At 46.3% G+C, this 21,051-nt stretch overlaps 1 protein-coding gene across 6 annotated transcripts in view; it reads left to right on the top strand.

Moving 5' to 3' along the window:
• Positions 1-21,051, top strand: part of BDNF (brain derived neurotrophic factor) — a 39,197-nt gene that overhangs the window by 11,689 nt on the left and 6,457 nt on the right. Inside the window, exon 1 of one of the 6 annotated variants that reach the window (XM_076343859.1) lies at positions 7,543-7,680. The exons of 2 other annotated variants lie outside the window; for them this stretch is intronic. The gene's annotated coding sequence lies outside the window, so the exon portion shown is untranslated. Of the gene's footprint in view, positions 1-7,542; positions 7,681-8,418; positions 8,423-9,761; positions 9,788-11,895; positions 11,947-21,051 lie in introns of those variants that run through there. 3 more of the 6 variants (XM_076343861.1, XM_076343865.1, XM_076343860.1) reach the window with 3 other exon arrangements.

Genomic DNA, 21,051 nt, shown 5'->3' with positions numbered 1-21,051 from the left:
AGCATGGCTTCTTCCTGGGACAGAGAAATCGATACGTTTTCCCATTTGAGAAATGGTGTAGAACTTGAGGAAAGTTATTTTAAAATATCTTAAAATTTGTATTGATTTTAGGAATCAATATTTCAGTATTTTTGAATTCCAGAGTAGCCATACATCCACCCCATGTTTCATTCCCATCTCTCTGCATCTATAAATGATAGTCCAAGCACGTCACGTGCTGCAGAGAGAGAACCGGCTGCGCATCCAATTACTCCCATACGGTACTTGCGAGGAAGAAAATAATATTTCAAGAGGAGTACCACAACTACAACTATACTGGTACTAATTACTATTTAAAGCAATTCTGCAGTGCAGGTCAACTAAATCCAGTGCAGAGAAATAAAGGCCCCTGTGCAAATCCCGCTCCCTGGGGCTGGGCTGGGTGTTAGGGTGGAAGGAAAGAGGGAGCGGGGACGGCACCCTCTTTGTTGGCATCTTTTGCTCTGCATTACCGTGCTCTGGGGACTGGGTGAGCACATAACCTGATGGTGGCCCAAATCTTGACTCTTTTGCCACCGTCGGTGCTCGCACACTGCCCGGGCGCTCCTCTGCGGCGGATAAACAGACGATCCCTTTTATCCAGACGATCCCTTTTATCCAGACAAGTGAAAACTGCCGGACTGACACATGGCTGCCTATTAATCTCCAAAGTGGAATGTAGTAACGTTTATACACAACATGGTTCCAGTCATTACATTAGTGGAAGATTAACAATCCCAAGTGTTCAATAAACAGAAAAGACAGCAAACAAATGAAATGTGTTAGTCAAGGGAAATTTTGGCTTTAATGCGACTAATCCAGTACTTGTTTCTTGAGCCACAAGTCACAGTAACTGGAGGAGGAGAACATAATGTGGTCTGGGTTTCATTTTGAGGACTCTATTTAATTTTTATTGCTGCACTGATAATTTTAGTTTGCAATTAACAAAAATATCTACTGTTCCTCAGATACTTCTCTCTTTAACGCTTTAGGTGGTTAACACGGAAAATGTTTTGAACTCTAGAGTTGCTTCTTAGGTAAAATAGCTCGATACCCTATTTAAAAAAAGTATCTTGAATTCATCTTTAAACACATCAGCTTGTTAAAAGTATTGACGTGGCTGTGCTTTAAAGAGGGACGGAGCCAAAGCACCTTAACCTTTTTGGGAAGATGAAGACAGCTATCTATGAAGACAGCATAAAATGCCTTAATATGAAAGTAGCACAGGGAAGGAGAGCTAGAACTATTTAATGTTTACACATGCTTTTCATTCCCAAGGATCTCCGTGTACCCCAGGGGGATCCCTCCTGCCAACTCCGGGCCGGAGCAGGGCCCCACAGGCGGTGGGCACACCGGCACAGCTACCAGCCCCCGGCGCCAAATGCCATCCTCCATCTCCCCTCCCTGACTGTTTGCTTTAGATCTCTTATCGCCCGTCACCCTCCGGGCAATATCACTGAGCGGCCGCACCTGGCGAACGGAGTGCTTGAGCTTGATGTCAGAGGAGATTCTAGTTGCTTAAATAGAAATAAACTACAAAGGAGCATTCACAGGGCTGTGAACCTTCGTTTTTGGGGCTTGCTTATTTTTAGGACATACCCAAAATAAGCTCTCCACAGTTATGCACTGAGGAGGGTTTGGTAAGGCACATATCTACTCTGACAAGAAGCCTGGCTAAGTTTATTAAACCCCTGGAATCTGATCCCTTTAAATATTAAAAATAATCCACTGTATTGCATCTAATTGAAACCCACTGAATACTTAGAGGAAAGGAGAGATGAGTCAATCCCAACACCTTTCACCCACAAGTGCACCAACAGTTTTCTGATCTTCTTTAATCATAGAGCTCCAATGGCCGGATTCGTCACAGGAGTGCATCTCCAGCCATCTAATCTTTCCGCACTCAGCTCAGGTTTCCCCCATCCCGAGGAATCACACACAACCTCTTTGGGGGAGAGGGGATTTTCTTTTCCCTTCCCATGTCTGCAGCTCACTTGGAGCCTGCCTTTTTTTTTATTGTTGTTTCATGCCCTCTTTTCTGTCCGCTGCGATGGAGCCGTGACTGGGCTGTTAGCAGGGAGGTCAGGGGCGAGTGGGGAAGGGCTCGGGCACCGTACGCCAGACACCCGGTACACTGGATACTCTCAGGCACAACCCAGATACTTTGCTCTTTGCTCAGGTGCCGGGTGTTTAATGCCTCCAAAACGACAGCAGTGAGGCAGAGACACTCAGGAGATGAATTCCCAGTTTTAGTGAGTGTTGAAGCATCAGGGAATGATAAACCCAACTTTTAATTTTGCTGCTGGGTTAGATTATTTCTCTCCTTTCTTTTTTTCTGGTTCTCGCCTTTTCGGCCACGCCAGCATCCTCGATAGCCGCCCTCTACCCCGCAGCACAGGGTCGGCCTGGCACAGCTCCGTACTGGCCACGGGACCAAGCGGTCAGGACGAAAGGTGAATTATCCTCCCGGCTACCCCCAGCCCTTCTGCATGGGGAAGAGGGATTTCGTGTCTGGTTTAGGAGCCCCACTGACCAAGTAGCATGTGGAGATCATGCAAAACCCCAAAAGGGAAGCCTAGAGATTTGGATGGGGAGGATTGTCTGTGTGTGTGTGTGTGTTCATCCCTCGATGTATGTGGTAATCGTCACGTATGACTCATATTCCATTTCTATGACAGTTGATGCCAATAGAGACAACTACACGAGCGGTGGCAAGGAACAAACACAGAAGGGGCATGCCCAACCGACAAGTATGTTCATGAGCAGCTTAATAAATTTATATATGATACACACATGCATTTCCTCATTTGCAAAAGACTAATCTGCACCTACCACAGAGCCCTGTTATAGAAGCAGTTTCATGCATATAAATTGTGCTGAAATCCCTGACTAGAAGGCATGGGACAAGATCCAGGGTACAGATCCCCCCCATGTGACAGAAAGCTGGCATACCTCTAGCAGACATGAGAAGAGACTAATTATTTTAATTGTTTGTTGGAGTTTTAAATTCACCTTTGCTGTAGCTGCAGGGTGAAGATTCTGAGCTATTAGGTGATATTTTCTTCAGCAAAAATGTTGTGGTTTCAGTGCCGCCTGTGATTGAAAGGGTAGGTTTCACCACTTTATCCTGTACACATGCAGCCTACAAACTATGTCTAATGAAAGATCTTTGGGTTTGTATTCCCGTCTTTGCTGTTTCACATAATATTTTCCCTGCTAAAATGAGGCCGAAAGGCCTCTCGGCAGACGTTGTTCACTGAAGGCGAAATTATACTCAATATTAAGAGCAAGTACCCTGTGCTATTTAAGGCACGGTATATTCTGGCCACCCAGCAAGCTACTTGCAGAGCAGAACCACAGCAACTCTTTATGGGCTGGACACAAGGTAAACCTCGAGGCTATGAGATCCAAGTGGCACCAACCCCAGGGCATTAACACACAACGCAGATGCCCAGGAGAGGCCGTGGCCGCAGTTTGGCCGACCCCTGGGTGCAAGGGGCGGGCTGGGGAAGCACTCGCCACCCTCCTTCTCTCTTCATCTCACTCAGCCGCAGCCTGGCCGATTACAAAGATTTTACGTAGCTGAGCAGAATTTCGCTTCGGTCCTTGAAGATACTGAAGGTTTTCTAGTTGCGCTGATGTTAGTGTGGAGCATCAGTGGCTCCGCTGTGTGTGCTGCAATCGCTGAATCATCGGAGAGTGGCTTCACAGCCCAGTCATCTTCTTACAAACACAACGAGCCTGCAACCTCCAATTGTGTTTATAACCCATTGCAATTTTTAGCATTACTTGAGTCGGAAAAGTTTATTTCCATGAACTTTCCAGCCCTTTAATGTGAAAAAATAGCAAAGATAGGTAACTAGGAAACATGAATAAACATAATTAAACATAAAATGCTTGTAGTGATATAAGAACTGACCTCAGCCAATTAAAATTATTAATAGAAAAAATACTCTAGTGTCAAAACCCAAGTACATCAACAGCATTCGCATTTGTGTAATCAGGATTAGTTTATATTTCCTGACAACCGAGTGAGAGGCAGTCCAAATTGTAGCTTCTTGACCTTTTTCTTGTTCAAAAACAGGTCGAGATACTACATGAATAAAATGGGGAGTGTAAAGATACATTTGTGGGGGGAGACCGAATTGCCAGTCATGTGTTGACTATGGACCTTTTAAGAATGTTACTCTTTTCAAATATTGACTTTTTTATTACTTCTCTTACAATTGCAATGGGGGAATTTAAGAGCCCCACAAACTACTTTATCATATAATTAGTTTATCAGTAAATTTGGACCTCGTACATCAATCACTATAATGCATAACCTCCACCAAGACAGAAACCAGATGTGCATGCTTCTGCTTTCTTCTTTAGAGTGTATCTACAGCATCATTAGTGCCTATGCTACAGTTTAAATTGAATTCAGCAAAAAGCAATGGTCATACCCCCCTGCAAGCAATCTGATATTGCTGCAGGGATAAATCAACATTATGTTGATTGACAACTCGTACTCTTTCTTACTCTTTCCTTGTTGCTGCATGGAAAAGGGTGAAGCGTAATTTGCGTATGCAAAAAAGAATTTTAACCAGTTAGGTATAAGAAAAAGATACTCGGTTTCAAGGTGAATGCTGTGAGGTGGGCACCCGCCTGGGAATCCATGGGAAACATCAGGGCGTCTGGCCATTGCATCCTACGTATCCCACAAATTTCGAAGGCGAGGCTGTATGTATACCTCTAAGCTTACACTACGTCTTGGGGACAAAGGAGTGGAATTTTGACCAGGGCAGTGTCTCCATGTGATGACTATTGGTTGCTTCATAAACTAATACCTTGAGGGCCCAATCTTTTGGGGCTCATTCATACAAAATTCTCCTTGAAGTCAGGGTCTGATTGAAAAATAAGGAGCCCAGCTTGTATGTGCGTTAAAAATCCAAACGGATCATTATTTACACTACTTTTTCATTTTCCCAGTAATCAAGCACTGGCTGGTAATAATCTCCAAAGGGCTGATTATACTGGCAAGATACAGCAGCGCTCTGACCACACCTCTTTCCCGGGAAAACCTCTATACTGGGGCAAAAGGCAGCGTGTTTGTAGCAGAGCAAAATGGGAATTTCAGCGCACGGCTGCCTGGAATTGATGGTTCTCATGTTCTTAGCAGAGCCGAGCTGCAAGCGCGTACCACAGAGCGAGGACTTGTCAGGCGGTCTGTAACACGTTTCCTTTCCAAAATTAAAAAACTTACTCTGATTGCAAGCAGACTTTTTCAGAATATGTGCCTTCTCCTTAGCTCCCGAGAACAAGCCAGCAGATGCTTTGGTGTCTCTAAAGCATGACACTCACTACTGCTCATCTGCATGTCTAGTGTACTAGGAGAAGAGTCCTTCCTCCAGGAATAACATGTGTGTAACGTATTACATTACAGCTAATTAAAGTAGCCTCTGCTCCTGCTGTTAAACTTGAGTGGTAGATCATCCAAATATTTGCAGGCATCGTCTTATGAACACAGAATATTAAAACTGTGCTCTCTTATCACTATGCAAAAAGGCTGCTGAAAACACGCTGCCCTGGTGAAATCGGGCACCCACACTAATACAGTTGTACCTGGAAAGCTGAATGGTATCATGGAGAGAAGTCCAAAACTGTAAAATAAAATGCACACGTTAACTTAGCAAGTTCCAGTTACGATTCCCGTGTTTGAAATCGCACTCGAACATCCACCTGGCAGTATCGCTGAGAGATACAAGGTTATAGCGGTGTATTAGAGTGGGAAAAGAATGGCTGATGTATTCCTAATGGCAGAATTTGAATATTACAGAAATAGCCGAGAAGGACTTGGCCTGAAGAGCTACCTTTATTAGCGACTATATATCAGACAGCAAGAGCTGGGCATGATTCCTCAGGCCCAGGCTGTTAGTGAGGATTTTGAAAAAAACGTCTCCTTTCTTGTAAATTGAGTAGATTTGGACTGGAAATCACTGGGACAAAAGAGGTGGAACTGAGTCTTCACAGCTCAGTGACACTTTTAGTTCAAACATGCGAAACCAAACCCTCAAGTGCAAGAAGGGTGGTAATGTGGTACTGAAACATGATTTTTAAAGAAGTTTTTAAAGCTGCAAAGGATATTAACCGGCAGGATTGTTTCCCTTAATATATATTAAAAGCTGTTTTATATGGAAGGCCTTAGGTGTACTCAAATTTCAAACGCCTGGGATATTTTATTACTTTACTGATCTAATAAATGCAGGTGTTTCATAGCAAAAGCACACAGGCAATCAGACTGTCTGAAGGCGGCAATGAGTTGCACACATTTCTCCTAGTATAAATAAATGGCCACGAGCGCACTGAAGCGGATGGGCCTTTGGCGTTAATTGCAATTAGTTGGCAGTCAGGCTTTAAGGTGTAGAAAGATACTTGTTTTAACCGAGTCATAGAAGAGATGGGATATCTTCTCCTGAAAATTGACCGCCTCCAATTTTACCAGTGAGGGGACAGGGGAGGTGAGGCCACAACGGCCCGTGCCAGGCTGGGGGCAAAGTGGGTGCCTCTCCCACGACTGGCTCTCGCCGTGGGACGTGGCGCGAGGCGCCGTGCCCCGACGGCACACACGTGAGCTCCCACTCGCCACAGCCAGCCCGGCCGGGGAGCGTGCCATCTCTCTGTCTTTACCAAGATCAAATGGAGCTACTCAATCAGGGGATGCCATTATTGCCTCTGCCATGCAATTTCCACTATCAATAATTTACTGTATTTGCTGCACAGGCAGAAGGGGGAAGAGGCAAGGCAGATTTTTGACGGGAGGGAAAGAAAAACCAGCCCGCGGGCAGCTGGGCAGAGCCGAGCGGGGCGTTTCGCCCGGGATCCCGCGGGCACCGCGGCCGCCCCTGACTTCGCCGGCGGGCGCTGGCGCGGCGGGCGGCTCCGGCTGTGGGTCCCGGTCCCCCTCCCGGTCCCCGGCCGGGCAGAGCCGCCTCCGGGCCGCCTGGATTGAGCACCCGCGCCCGCTGCGCGCCTCCAGAAAGTCACCGGTGTAACGTTACCTGGGGCGCTCATTAATAAGCAATGGCTGTTATTATCTTGATTGCATTCTTAATAGGCAAACTACGGAGAGGTCAGCGCGGGAGCGATATTTAAATGGATCGGGCTTGCTTAATACCCGGCGGAGTAAACCAATATCCCGCGGCGGGCGGACCGACACCCCCCCCCCCCCCCTTCCCCGCTCCCCGCCCGGCCCGGCCCCTCCGCGCCCTGCCCGCCGCTCGGGGGGCGCCGGGGGAGCGGGGGCCGGGCCGGGCGGGCGGGGCGGGGGCGGCGGCGGCGGCGGGGCCGGGGAGGCGGCGCGGAGGCTTTAAGCGGGGCAGCGCGGGGCGGCGCGGTGCCTGCGGCCGCCGCAGCCGCTGGCCGGAGGCGCCCGGGCGGGGGGCGAAGCCGCTCCGCGGGGAGGCGGCCGGGCCGGGCCGGGCCGGGAGGCAGGCTCCCGTTGGGCGGCGGGGGTGGGGGATCCGGCTCCGCTGCCCTCCCGCCCCTCATAAAGCTTTGATGAGACACTTGAGCCGCCGCCTGTGTTGCCGGGGCGGCGGGAGGCGGCCGGTGGGACTGGGCGCCCGGGAGAGGATGTGACTTCCCGGAGGGGACCCGGACAGGCTTTGTGTGGACGACGAGGTACGCGGCGCCCCGCCGGGAAACTTGAGGGGCCGGGGTCGGGGCGGGGGGGGTGGGGGCGAGCGGGCGTCCGGGGGCCGGTGCGAGGCGTCCGGGGAGCGGGAAGGGCGGCGGCGGGGCGGGGAGGGCCGAGGCGGCCTCGCGCCCCTTTGTTCCCGCACCTGTCGGCCCGGCCGGTGCCCGGCGGGGCGGGCGGCCCGGCGGGGCTTTTGTTGGGGCCGGCCCCGCGCCGGCGGAGGCGGGAGCGCTCTCCCGTCGGCGTGAGGGGGAGCGCGGGGCCGGGCGGCCGTTGGGCGCCGGCGGCGCTTGCCCGACGGCGTCGGCGGCCGCGCGGGGCGAGGCGGGGCCGGGCGCGGGGCGCGCTGCCCGCGTGGCGGCGCCCTGCGTGGGGCGCGGCGGGCGGCCGTTGGGCGGCGGGCGGCGCCCCCTGGCGGCGGGCGCGCGGCGGGGCGGCGGCCCCCCCCCCCGGCCCCCTCTCTCGGCGGCGGCGGCGTCCCGCGGGGCTGGGGCGGGCGGTGGTCCCGGGGGCGGCGGGACCCCGCCGCGGGGCGGGCGGGCGCGTAGCGAGCCGGGCTGCGGGCGGCGGCCGCGAGGGGAGCGGTGGGCGGGGAGGGACGGGGCCGGCCGGGCGCCTCCCCGGCGCTGGCGGGCGAGGTGCCGTCAGGGAGGGGAGCGATGCACTTGTTGAAGCGCAGCCGTCGCTGGAATGTGAAGCACGCCGGGCACCCTCACCGGGATTCCGGTGCCATGGGGGCTTTGTCCTCCGCCTCTCCCGCCTTCCACCGGGCGTGGGGAGCCCGCCGTGTGCGGCTAGGAGGGCGGGGAAGGCGGCGCGGAGAGGGGGCTCGGCGGCTTGAGCGGCTCTGGGTCGTGCGTCTGCCGCGCTCGTCGGTGCGCGGGGAGGAGGCGAGAGGGACGAGGTTAGGTCCTGCCCGCTGGGTTTGGTTTCATGTTGGTGTGGGAAACGCTTATCCTCCAGCCAGGAAGGAGTTGGCGTTAGACGGTAAATTTGGTTGGCAAAGGTTTAGTTAATGCTTTGGAAGCCTTGCGCTATCCCACTGGTTACTTTTTTTTTTCTTTTATAGGATTAAAAGCATAAGGTGTTACAACTGTGGGCCATGCTTGCTTTGCTTGTTTATTTTTAAGAGGTGCTATTGGTATCTTGGTTTGTATGTTACGGTTAAAATATGTACTTTTTCCCTTCAGTTTATTGTAGTTTGCTGTTCTGAGGGTATGACTATTGCGAGATCAATAGTCATTACTTATTTATGTTTCTAGTAACAGTTCTAATGAATGCAAAGAATCTATGCTGGCAATACATTTTTCTTCAGCGAGTGTTTCTGTAATCTTTAATTCATGGTGTGATAAGTACATAAAATTAATTTCCTTGGTCGTCTTTAGATATGAGCAAAGGGCCAGGCAGTGAGCCGCCCGCTCACAGACAGGAGCAGCTTTCGCGTCACTAAGTTTGAGTGGCTGCTGGGTAGCAGAAGCGAAGGGTTCGCTCTGTTTGCGCGTGGTCGGCCGTCCCAAGCGAGAAGGTCGTCATATGGTCTTGCTCGTTTGTGTCAGGTAGCGCCTTGGTGCAAATCAATGTCTCTGCTTGCAGAGCAGGAGCGCTGCCTGCGAGCGCTTGGGTGAAAGCGTGACCCCGGTGATGGCCCAGAGTTAGTCTAGGTATGGAAGAACGTAAGCAGATGGGCCGCTCTTGGCTCTCTCCGGGCTACGAGTCCCGTGGTTTGGCATGCGAGAGGAGGTAGCAGCTGTCAGGGGGATGCTATGGCTCCCTGCGTGCAGAGCGGCAGGGCACTGGCTGTGTAAACAAACCCGGGGTGAGGGAAAGGGAGAAGGCAAACTGCGGCGTTCTCCTGCCTGCTCTGGGAGCAGCAGGACGGAGTGCCGTCCTCACCTGGGTCTCAGGGCAAAGCAACGGTTCCCTTTCAACTCTAAAATACCTTGAAGGAGCTGGTAGGCGTTTCAGCTATTTACTTAACGTGACTAGATACAGGAGCCTTTCTACAGGGCTCTGTAACTCGCAACAATTTTCTGCTGTAGTACTACCACTTAATGTTCAGCTTCACTGAACCTCGGCTGGGAAAACCCATTTGTAAGTAGCGTGCCTTCTGTTTGTGTCACCAGTGCTCTCTGCTTTCCGGAGCTGCAGGGTAGACCCTGTCGTTACATGGCTGTGAAATCAGGGTAAACCGGGTCAGAAGGATAAAGAACACTTTATCTGAATAATCCACATATAACAGTGGAGGAAAATGGGAAAGGACTTTTATCTTGGAGGGAGTAAGGCTAAACTGAAAAAACGTTTAATTTCAAGCAGCGTGCTTTTAAACACAAAGGCATTATGTTGTAGTGTAGTGCTATGGGAGTACTACAATATGCCGGAATACTACAAAACGTAGTGCACAGATGCGAAGGATTTTAAAGACTCATTAAAATGTGAAAGAATATAGTGGAAAATAAGGATCTGTGCTTTTGCTTAAAAGCTTTGCATATAATGACAGTGCTGAGCTGAAAGTAGCTGCAGTTAAAAGTCCTTGCGGTACCTGTAGCACTTTCTGCAACTGTTACTCTGCTGTTACAGTGAGAAGAATGCAAGAAGCTGCATGTTTAGCTCAGATGATAGTTCTCTGCAGGGGTGCAGGTATAAAAGCAGGTCACAAGAAGCTCGTGATTAGGAGACCCTCTCATCCCTTCTATGGGTAAGCCTGTGTGAAGATGAGAAACAATTCGCTCTGAGTGATTTGTGTAGTAAGTGTGGTCCTATTAAAAAAAGAAAAAAGTATTTCCCATATCTGCCTTCCTGGTTTGTATAAAAGGCTAAAATGTTGTTCTAAGGATGTGCCCTGTGCCTACACTAGGAATCTCATGTTAGGCATCGTGTGAATTGGTGGAGGCTCCACTAGAAGGGGATATATGCTTTTAATAGGTTAATTACTAACTTGTCTTGACCTGTTTTCAAGCATATGTTGTGAGCACTTGGTTCCTCCTAAATAGCTAAAATGCTGCTTAATTAGGAAACTCTCAATCATTTCTTAGATCATTTCATACACTGGCATTCTTGGTAACGCTTAGCTGTGAACATCCTTTAAAACGAAGCTTTTAAAAGCACTGAAGCTAAGCTATTTTTGTGTATTGCTGAAATGAAGTGGTACCTCAATAACCTACTGTCTTCGGTTCCAGCTAGGAAGGTGCTGTGCCTAACAACTCTCTTGTTCCCTGCGGTACACCATTAGGAAGCAGTACAGGTGTGTACTGAGCAAACCACCTGATGCACAAGCTGGGATGGGGCTGGTAGCCTGTGCCCACCGTCTGCCAGCTCACAAATCTTACTGTTTCCCTTCCTTATCCATACCTATTATTCAGTCTTATCTTTGACAGTAAGTTGTTTGGGGCAGAGATTGTTTTGCCTGTCTTCTATTCCTGGTACCCGACAAGGACTTCTCAGCACTTTTGTAAAACAAACAATAAATAACAGATTTTGCTATGCAGTGTATACTGGCAACTCTGCTATGGTGCCTTAAACTTAGATGTTATCAATGTAAATCCTTATGCTACTTGATTTGGAAACATTAGAATATATATATAATATATATACAGAAGAATGAAATGCTTTATTTTTGGAGATACACGTGTGAGTTAACAGGGTAGCCATTATACTATGGCCTGTGTCCTCTGATGTAGTCTTATGTTGGCCATGTTGCTTACGATTTTAGGCTCTGAGCAGTCCAATGAGGAACACTGTAGGAGTTGTCCATGCAGAACAGGACAAACAGTCACATGCATAAAGTGTAGGTTATCTGTAGCGTCAGGCTCATATTTTCCTCCTTTTCAACATTCGGGACCTAATTGTCAGGCAGCTATAGACCAGTGGAGTTCAACTGCTACACCCAACAGTAACAATCAACATGGAACGGTCTGAAATATTGAAGATGCTATGGACTTGACCGAATAGGCAACAGTCTTACCAAAAAAAGCCAACCTCATCTCAGGCACCATTTCTACCCTTTATGAATTGTGAACAGAGGGTTGGCTGGGATGATGCTGATTTGATGTGATTGTAATCCTTTAGTAACACTGATACTAGTGGTAGCAGAATGTCCCGTTACAGCACAATTTAGGCATCACACATGGCTACAGCTGTCTGAAGATGAGTCCCATGGACAACCGGAGGAAGCAAAAGGAAACTTCATTTAGTGGATTTTCATGCCCTGGTGACAGCTGCCATAAGACTGTAGCAGTCATATACTTTCCTCGGTAAGAATATTGTATCTTTCAGAGAAGTCATTTTTTGAAACCACTTAATTAGGACAGTTATTTCTGGCCGTGGCATTTGTACAGAACAGAAGGCATGATTGTTCTTATGTTTGTTTCTCTGAGTCCTTTGATCGACTAGAAGCTCTCAATGCTTTACGCTATAAATTACCTCAATACTTTGGCAGTTCATTTCTTTTTCTTGTGTACTTGGTTAGGAAAATGCAGAAATCCTTGTGACTCAGCTTCAGACTACTATAAATTATGAAGAAATGGGGGAGGGGGTCACATTTCAAATTAGGAAAGGCAATTCTAGGAGGATGGGAGGAATACTGGTTGCTAAATTGGAGATAAGCATCTCTTGGTATCTCAAAATCTGAGCAGCTACCGCCACCTAGAGATGCACGAACCAAACACGCTGCTATGGCTGGCTCTTGGAAGTGAGGCTGGACAATTACAATGAGTGAGGCTGCTAATCCCAACCGTTCTTACTCGCAGCAGTAAATTTAGTGTATGCATGCGGGCTTTTTTTAACCGGGCTTTAACTGAAGTGGTACCTGTGAATCCTGTTCTAGCGATGCAGGTAACTAATCTTTATACAGCCTTCCTTGTGTGGCTCCAATAGGTAAACAAGAAGGATCACTTTCAGTAAATCATTTGCTTGCTGAACTTTAGGCTACACCTAAAGAAGTATTTGCAAGTCAAATTTATACTGGCTTGTTACAGCTCTCAGCAAGACCTGATAGCGTGTCTAAAGCTTGCACCAAAAAAGTGCAATATAGAACCAGTCCCTTAAGGAGTTGAGTTGGTTTGGCAGGAGAGGGGGTTTGTTCCCTACCCCATCATTGAACCCTACTTGGTAGGGGGTGTCCTTTAGTAGATATTTGGTGGAATAGAATAGAAAAAAGTTCTCATTTTCTTAATGTGTCGACTCAGCAGCCTCTAGCTTGGTTTCACTAGATTCAGAATTTTCCCAATTTTAAAATTAAGTATCAAAGTTAAACTGTGTGTGTGGGTATTTGTTGCTACCCCAAATCTACAACATGGAATACACTTTTTATAGCTGCCCCTTGGTTCTTAGGATATAGTTTCCTGTTTTGTTTTGAGCTCACAACTTCCGATTTGTATGTTTTGTACATCAATCTTTGGCTATAGCAGATTCTTCCTCTGCATTTGGGAGAGAAGAATAAGCACTGTTCCCTATTTAATTTGTGAGGAACTGCTTATAAAAAGAAACAATGTGCCTTTTTTACCCGCTGAACTCATCTCATGTGCAGTTATTCCTGTTTGACTCTTACAGACGCAGTATGTTTTGGGGGCTTTTATAATAACGGCTAGCTTATGGTTATCAAATGCCCAGTGGAGTAAGAAACCCAACACAACTAAACCTCAGTGGGAGCTGAGAACTTCCATTTCACAAAGCCTTGGAAGTGCAAGCCACTAGTTGATGGCATGTACTGCATACCTTTCCAGGTGATGGTTTTGATAATTTCTTAAGATACTTGAAATCTGTCAGTGTAAAGTATATTGGGATAAGTGCTTAACGTATAGCTTCTGAGGGAACAGTTTTCCTGTGGGAAACTGAGGAGCTGTGACACAGGGGCATTTGCCGTTCAAGTGAGGAGGCAACTGCAGACCGTTTATACCATGTGAGGGTGTATGAGGAGAGAGCCATTGTACCAAACTAGTGTTTGAAAAACTACCCTTGGCTCAGCTGGAGTTCCACATCCAACCTCTGCCTCTCCAGGACACGCACTGGGCTACAGGTAGGCTTGTAGTCCTTTGCATGCATGTAGCATAGCAGGAGGAGTCTGGAAAAAGATCAAACTAGGCAAAGTCTTGAGCAAAATGCTGTTACGCGCTTTTTATTAACTCAGCATGCAAAAGACTTGGAGCATGTTGCTGCAGTCAAGGCTGTAACAATAAGAACAGGACTAGTCTCCCCCTCCGCCCAGAATCCTGTAGTACATATCTTATAAAAGAGAGTTAAGCATAATCTTGTGCCAATTCTAGCACATGTTGTGCCTTATCTAACGTGATCAAAACACTGCTTTCTTTAAACATAACAGCTCCTGGAGAAACGCAGTTTTGTCTAGATCAAGGAATAAAAGGTTATGATCTCTGGATTCCTTAGTCCGTTATGCCATTTACTTTCTAAGCTTGGTGCAACGTTTAGTATCCATATGGTTTAGTTTACCCTTCTTTACGCTGGCCATGGCGCTCTCGGTGAGTGTTCAGTACTTGATATACTGAGATGAAAAGAAATGAAATCTAAACTTTATTCAAGGGCTGGATTACTAAGTAAACCAGGCTCCCCTTAGTCATAGCTGTCACCATACTACAGAAGTGTATGGACACTGTTGGGATGAGCGACTGGACTTGTTTTGCGGTATTTCTAGATAATTGTGCCTGCTGGCTGCCTGCATTAAGACTTGGATCTTCACTTGCTATTTACATTCCTTTTGAGTTGATAATCCAGTTTGACTGAGCCGTAAATGCCAAGAGAGAAATGCTATTTGATAGAATTTGTACTGAAAGCCAGTGTGAGTCCAAGGGGGAAGCAAAGCCACTAACAAGTTCAAGCTGGCAAGGGTAACTTAACCAGAACCCGTGCCAGGAAACTGTGGTGAAATATGAATTTGCTGCTGAACATCATGACCGCCCTTTATCTTTATAATGGGTTGAACCAAAACTAGAAATAAACACATCTGAAGTTCTCCATTTTTGCTTTTCCAGATATAAACATTACAGTTCATGTCAATGTCATGATTATTTTTTTTGTTGGCAGCTAATGTCCTGCAGACTGGTGAAGAAGGATTGTTTGTATTTTATAGGAGGCGAAGAAGGATGTTTCATGTCTCATTACAACAGCAGGGTACTTACTGGTATGGTGTCTGCAGGTTGCTGCCAATGAAATGGTGCAAAGAGAGAGGATAAGCAGGTGCTTCTTTAAGTCTTCTCGCAGAAATACGAATTTTGTGTAATGACAAGAAAAAGAATGTCTGAAAATTAGTTTTCCCCTTAAAAGCTAATGATCAGTACCTCAATTTAAAACAAAGAACAAAGCTGCCTTCCTTGGAAGACTCATTTTAAGTCCTTTTCTCTCTCTGTTTTGCACTAATGATTAATTTCTGCTGCCCCCTGTGCAAACTTTTCTGCCATTGTAACCGCAAAAGTAGCAGGAGCGTTAATGATGAGCAAGGATGTTGCAAAAGGCTAAGTGAGGCAATTCCACATGCCTCCATTTAAAAAAAAAAAAAACAAACCCAACAAAAAACCCCCAAACCAGCAGAAATAAGATTTAAGACAATACTTAGAGGTCTAAGTCTCCAAAGAAGTCTACCTCCCGAGTCTGACAAACCTAGATGCAACATCTTGAATTCCATAATTCTTAAGCATGAAGTCATATCACCTGGTTCTTAATCAGTTTTGTTCAACATAGATACTGTTGTATATTTTTTACCTTGCTCTGATTCCTGTAATTGTTATGAAAATTATAGACTCTTATGCTTGGAAATGCCAGAAATCATTTCCCCTGCCTCTAACTAATGGAAGGACAGGTGTGCAATGAGAGCGAGAAAACACAATAAATAACTTCCATGTCTACTCTAAATTAAATGCTTCGGAGCAAGTCTTGGGTCGCAAAGCACCACCAGACCTGTTAGTATTCAGGTTGTACTCACTAGAAAATGACTGCAGGGGAACTGCCGATACTCTGCATATCTTGTAATTAGTCATGTTCAGGCATACTTCAAAACAAGACTCCTAGTTTTGTCGAGGACAGTCCTGAGCTGTTTCTATTTTTAACAAAAAGATACATCTGTGGACACGCATTAGAGGAAAAAAAAAAATGACCAGAACTCAGTCATCTTTTTTCCTTTCATTGTTGTGATGGGGATGGTGCTGCTACACTGGCTTCATCCCCTGTAAGGGCTCAGCATCTATATTACGGGTAGGCATAGCCTTGCTCTTCTCTATTTTATACAAATTAAGGCTGACCTTTGGTCCCCCAGCAAGCTGCCTGGTTTGTGTTTATAGGGCTGGTCAATACCTACTTGTGCAGTAGTAGTTCTCCATGGGAATAGGTCTTTCCTGAATTTCATAGAAAACTTGCTGTGGGTAAAAGCAGCTTCTGGATGAGACAGGAAGTTGTGTTGCATTTCAAATCAAACCTCATAGAGGTTTTAATGGTGAAGAATGTTTCTGTTTTAACACTAGTTTTGCTTTTCTTGTTGTTCTTTGTTACATAATGGTTGAGCCCACAAATTAGAAGCATGAGGCTAAAAGCTGAAGAATGAAGGAAGAAACAAAAAGCCATATGGCAATAGCAGGAGGTCCTGCCACCCCACCTTAGGCTCGTGACAACATGCCCTACATTTAACCTACAGTCAGGAACTAATTAACAACACAGATGGAAGTGAGCTAGCATATGTATTCAAAATAATACCCCTAAGGTTTTAATCAGCTGCCCTGCCTCTTTCTGGGTTAGACATCTAAGTTACCATAGAGAGATTTGCAAAATATGTGAATGATACATATGGTTAAGGCAGCTTTGTGTAGTGGCTGAAGCGAGGGATTGGGGTCCCCTCTTCTCCTCCGGTTCAGCAGCGACTTGCTGTGCAGTCCGGGATAAGTTGCTTAAACGTCTTTATGGGCTTCAGCCTACCCAGAAGGAAAATGGGATTTCTGATGCGGTTCCTCCTCACCGAAGTATGTTGAGATTCGATGTTTGCAAAGCGCTTTGGAAGCTTTGATAGCGTGTTCTCCAAGAAATGTTGTACAAGTGGAGAGTCCCAGCAGCACAAGTACCAGGTCTCTCTGCTCTTGCAACTTCTAAGTGTTTTTTCCTCTCTAGAACTACTAATTATCTTTGATAAGACAGCTCTGCTTTTGATTTTGAATAGGATGGTGACTTCTAGATAATCTATTGTGTTGTGCAGAGATTTGGGAGAGGGAGAACACTTAGCTGTTTTCAACAGACTAATTGGGTAATTTAATGTTGCTCGCTTTAACTTTCTCTTTCCTTCCCCCACCCCCAGCTATCTGAAGAGAGGCTCTCCTTCCCTGCAGGGCAGTAGGATCTGCTTATGTGTAGGGACAGGTATTGAAGTTTTTCTAGAGAAGTGTTTATTTAATGACTGAAATCCCATATACAAACCTACCCTTTGGAGCTTAAGGGCCCTTACAGTGAGAACAGTACACTGGCAGCAAAGCCACTTTCTTCAGCGGGGGTGTGTGTGCATGAAACAAGACACCCAAGTGCGGAGCGGAGGAAAGTTAGGTGGTGTTGGGCTGGATTTTGCATACTTCTGTTTATAGACATGTCTGGGCTATTTATGTGCTTATATCGGTGGGGGAAGGGAGGAGCTAGTCTGCACACCTAGAAAGAATTTTTTTTCTTCCTCTTTAAAGTGTAATCATTACCAAATATGCATGTATCCTTCAGGAGTCCTGAGTGTGAGGAAGCTGTTTTGCTGAAACCTGTCACATTTTGTTCTGATACAGCTATTAGCTATAGTTCAGGTGTTGGCCCCATCTGATTTTTATGACCACATAAGTACTGGGCCACCTTCACAGCTGGTATAAATCTATGAACAGAGCACTATGGATTTACACCAGGCAGTGACTGTGTCCACCAGAATTGGGTCTACTGGAGCATACTGCCTCAATGAACTTCAACAGTTTTTGTGGAAATAATTTCCCATGATGCCACAATCTATAGTTTTATGTGGTGGCAAGTATGAAAAGCCATGAACCAGGTAAACTGCACTTTTAATTGGGTCCTTCCGACCCAATGTCCATGTAATTCACAGGAATCAGTGTAGTACTCCTCTGTGAAAGAAATTACACCATTATACAACTAGGAGAAGGCAGGAGCTTGATAAATTAATTTTTCCTGCAAGGCTGCGGGTTTTTCTTTATGTTCCATTAAACGTTTGTACCTTGAGCAGTACAACTAATGAAGCTTGTTTTCAGACACTTGCATCCTTGCCAGATGCACCTCCTCACCCCTTCTAGTAATTCCAAACCCTTTTCCTCTGTGGAGCTTGTGAAATGACAGCAACAATACGCAGTGTTGTAAGTCTGTAAGTGGGTAAGCCCATACACTGGTGTTTGCCTGACTAAGGATGGAGGAGGGGAGGGAGCTTACTTGGGTGGGTCTCAAGTACACGCCAGCTACAACGCGTGACTGTGGAAATAGTGTTGTCTGTGAAACTTGTATCCCTTTATTGAATCCGGTTGAAGTTGGGCCCCCAAATTTTTAAGACAGATTAGGGATAGAGACCCAGGCATAGCAATTGCAAAAGTCTTGTTTCAACACGAAACCACTTAGAAGATGGGAAGAAAGCTGAAAACTATAATGATTTGAAATCTGTGGTGTGCTGCATTGTCATAGTAAAATATCAGTGGTGAAAGAGCACTTCTTGCCAAGCTGTTTTCAATACAATTATGTTAACATATTAACATAATTTTCCAACAGTGTTATCTCCAAAGATAAAGCAGGACACATGCAGGGCTGGCTGCCCAGTGAGGTGGGTTAGATTCCTAATGAGTACATCCTTGTTAAATATAAATTCCTCATTATTCCATTAATGTAAGTGGCTTTGCAAACTTACAAACTTCTGCTCTTGGTCTGGTTGTTCCCATGTAACTTTGGACTTGAATACTCCCAGAAGCTGCTCTGGTACCTCAGTGTAAGCTTTTATACCTTGCCCTGTCTGTGGAAGGTACTTCCATGGAGATGCCGTGCTAACAACTGGACTGAGCATGTGTTGAGAGAAATGCGCACACGAGGGCGGGCAGCCAAAAGATGACTGATAACACCACTGGCAAATGCAGGCATATTGTTAATACCTGTCAGGACTCTGACAACAGGCATTTCCAGTTTCTGGTTCATGCACATCACAACTACTCATCTGCTTCATTTCAAGGACTGACTATGGCTAAAAGCAAGGTATTCTCTTACAGCAATGCCACACACAGTCAGGGTCTCAGCAAAGGTAAGAGTCTTGCAACAAATGGGTATAGCCCTCGCTCTCCTCCCTTACCCTAGAGAAAGCACTGCCTGCCCAAACCATGGGTAACTGCTCCATCTGATGCTTATGCTTGTTAACCATTGATTTTCCTTGGCTAAGCTTCACTTATGTTCCTGTTGAGTGCATAACGTCCTATAGGTCCTAGGAAGCTTGCCACTTGCAGCAGAACCGATGGGTGCGTGGGATGTTTTACATGCTGTTCAATAGTTTATAGGCACTTGTAAGATCCAAGCTCAACTGGTACAGCAGCTTCTGGGTTGTTCCAGGGCTGCCGGACACATGTCACAGTACAAGTGATCCAACTCACGCTAGTTTGCACGCAACGTGTTCCGTTCTGTTCCTGCTCTCGGGTGCCAATTATCGTTGACTTCAGTGAGAGCTTCATGTGTGTACTTGGCAGAATAGCTTAGTCCTGTGACGATTCAGCACAGTATTTCATACCAAAGAGCCCTAGTGAAATGGAAGACAAACCACAGATGCTGCTCAAAGGTCTGAGGTTCTGCCCTAGCGTTCTGCGCACGGGTTAAATTAGCATTATATAAAGCTCTAGTGGCTATCAAAGCAAATGATTTCGGAGAACTGTAATTATCTGCTCCCATGGAGGAACCAGATAGTATCTTGGCATGGAGTAATTATTTCATGGAATGGTTTTGTGGTTGCTTTTCTTGTTTTGTGGGGGGTTTTAGGTAGCCTGTTCTATAGGTGAACTTTCCCTTCACAGAGGTTGCATAATGTTACTTCTGAATGAACACAGTAATGGCATGAATGTATCTTGACAAATATTCTAAAACAGATTAATGCAGTTTTCTAAGCCTGAAGTCAATTTTGAAACTGGAATTTGCTAATGCTTAGGTTTTAGGCTTGGAAGTCATGTCCTCACTGTACAGTATTTTTGGCATGGCAATAGGAGTACGGCATGTTACCCTACCCGTGATACTCCTGATGAGCAAAACCAAACCTGCTGGTAGCGTTTTTATTTGAGGGGGACTTTCAGGGCATACCTGGGTATTTCAACATGAAATTTTGGCAAAAAATGTTGTGGTAAAGCATATTGTGTTTGGTATGTTTAGTGGCATGCACACAAGTATCCTTTAGGAGCTGAGTGTCTTCGTTTACAGTAGGGATCGCAAACCCACGTGCAGTTTGAGTGCCCCGTGTGCAGGATGCTGTACGAACAGCTGGAAAGGCAGTATGTGTCACTGGCTCAACAATCAGTTCCCATTGTAAAAGAATAAAAATAACGCACATCTGTTCTCTTCCATGGGTGTTGTCTCCCTGAAAGCTCTGATACCATCTGTGAGTCTGGCCTGCTATTCCTTCACTTGCACATACTGCCAAAACTCCTCCTGCCTGCTTCCTGGTATGGGCAGAATGGGTCTGAGATCCATCCGACAGAAATCCTACTGGGAACTCCTCGTAGTCCTGCACTTGGCCAATTTAAGTAAAGCATGCTTGTAATGAGGAGACTGTCTGGTCTGTGCCCATTAGAGCAGCTGAATTCTCTTTCTCAGAGCTTTGAAGCAAGTGTGCCCTTTGCATGGCTGTGTGAGTGTCCAGAAAGGTATGACGAAAGTTTGTAGGAAACTCTGATACATAACTCTGTGAAAGATCGAGGGTGTAATGTCATGGCATTATTATTTTGCCATTATTTTCTTTGAGTTCTTTCCCACCTCTGGTTGACAGGAGAAGTTGTGATTTTTTTTTTTTTATGCATTGGGGAGAGAGTCTGATAAAATCTTGGAACCCCACAAAAACTCCTTGTAGTGCTTTAAACAGATGCATACTTCTCCAGAGCCAATGTAGGCATTGCTGGAGTTTCTTTGCTCTCAGAAGCTGTACCATAGGCAATATTTAGCAACATAAGACGTAAGCAAATTTCTTATGTTAAAAGTTGTAGTTTACAACTACTTGTAAATTTGCTTGCTATTTGTCTTAGTCTTCAAAATGGTTCTTCGTCTCTGCCATCTCTGGCATTATGGCTAAGTAGATTTTATTACCTCAGGGAAAACCACCATGAGAATAAAAATAAAATGGGTTTCTTCTTCCTGACATGAAGAACCAACTTACAAGA

The sequence above is a fragment of the Aptenodytes patagonicus genome, chromosome 7, assembly GCF_965638725.1.
Source record: "Aptenodytes patagonicus chromosome 7, bAptPat1.pri.cur, whole genome shotgun sequence".
Classification (NCBI taxonomy): domain Eukaryota; kingdom Metazoa; phylum Chordata; class Aves; order Sphenisciformes; family Spheniscidae; genus Aptenodytes; species Aptenodytes patagonicus.
Note: the sequence above shows the minus strand (reverse complement) of the source record. Positions and strands in the feature narration are given on the sequence as shown.